The sequence below is a fragment of the Equus caballus genome, unplaced genomic scaffold (assembly GCF_041296265.1).
Source record: "Equus caballus isolate H_3958 breed thoroughbred unplaced genomic scaffold, TB-T2T unassigned-0001850, whole genome shotgun sequence".
NCBI lineage: Eukaryota > Metazoa > Chordata > Mammalia > Perissodactyla > Equidae > Equus > Equus caballus.
In genome coordinates, this window is record NW_027222206.1 from 6,000 (window position 1) to 7,368 (window position 1,369).

General features: G+C 64.4%; 1 long non-coding RNA gene across 1 annotated transcript; it reads right to left on the reverse strand.

The window, feature by feature from the left end:
• Positions 1-228: 228 nt before the first annotated feature.
• On the reverse strand, positions 229-1,369 carry LOC138922630 (uncharacterized). Its single transcript, XR_011435753.1, has 2 exons — positions 686-1,369; positions 229-367 (listed from the first exon to the last, which is right to left on the reverse strand). It is a non-coding gene; the product is annotated as an uncharacterized lncRNA (long non-coding RNA).

The following is a 1,369-nucleotide window of genomic DNA, read 5'->3' on the forward strand; positions in this document are numbered from 1 at the left end:
CCCCCGGCTTCGACGGCCCAGGTTTTCACCGGTTCGGATCCTGGGCGCAGCCCCAGACCCAGCATCGCCCTTCAAGCCCACATAGCAGAAACCCGAAAGACCTACCACTGGAACCTACAACTATGGATGGACGGGACGGGACGGGACGGGGCGGGGCGGGGCGGGGCGGGGGTGGGGGGGGGGCGGCTTTGGGGAGAAGGAAGAAAGAAAAAATAAAAGAAACACAAGGACGGTCATCGCGATAGTTCTTTCCACTTCCATCCATATGTTAACAGGACCCAAGTTTCCCGACCTCCATTTGGATGTATGTTAACTAAATGGAGAAGCTATTCAAAGGACTCCTCTAAAGAAGTCCACGTTCTTCTTTCTAAATGATAATGAAAATCATTGTCACCACCGCTCTTCCGACCCTCCATGTCCAGACGGCCTCCCGCCCCTCCCCCATCCCCAACTCCCGCCCCGCCCCGCCCCGCGCCGACCCCCGCCCCCCCCCCCCCCCCCCCCGGCATTCGCCCCGCCCACCTTTCCCTCTCCACTCCTACCCCCCCGCCCCCCGCCGCCCGGGACACCACCCCCCGCACCCCCCCCCCCCCCCCATCCCGGCCGGGCCACCTGGTCGACCTCCTCGAACACTATATAAGAGGATGCCGGGCAGCCGGTGGCGCCCGACAAGCGGCCTCCTCACCGGCCGGACGGATCAGCCTCGCGGGGGCGGGCGATGGGGAGGCGTTCGTCCAGGTCAGGTCAGGTCGGGGGAGGGAGGATGCAGCGCCGGCCGGCCTGGTGCGTCGCCTGGTCCCGATCCACCCCGCGTCTCGTTTCTCGGGCCGGGACGAGTACAGGCGGGGAGGCCGACTCGGTCACGGAAAGCGGCCTTGGGGAGGTTTTGGCGAACGTCCCTGTCCCAGGGCCGTCTGCCGACTAGGGGACGGAGTCCTCCTCCATGCGCCTTCTCGCCCCCAGTCGGGCGGGTTGTGGGTCGCGCGGTCGACTTGGCCATTTCACCGGAGGCGTCCTGCCTGCCGGGGCTCCCTCCCTCGGGCCGGTGCGAGCGGTCCTCGGGCGGCCCGGGAATTTGGGCCGCAGCGAACGAACGAACGAAGCCCGTCCCTCCTGCGTCGGCACGGATGAGACACAGCCCTGGTGGATGGAGCCGCTTTCCTCGGGTTTCCTTTTGCTTTCGGCCGCTGCTGCCACCAAACCTCCCTAAACGATAGGAATGAAAACGGGAACCGTTGGCATAATAAAAGCGTTTTGGTTGGCGTGTTTCTTGGCTTTTGGGGACTCGAGAGGTATGATGGATGATCTCCGATTGTCCTTTGGAAGGAAGGTCTATTTCATCCCAGTCGCACGAACCCCGCAAACGTGC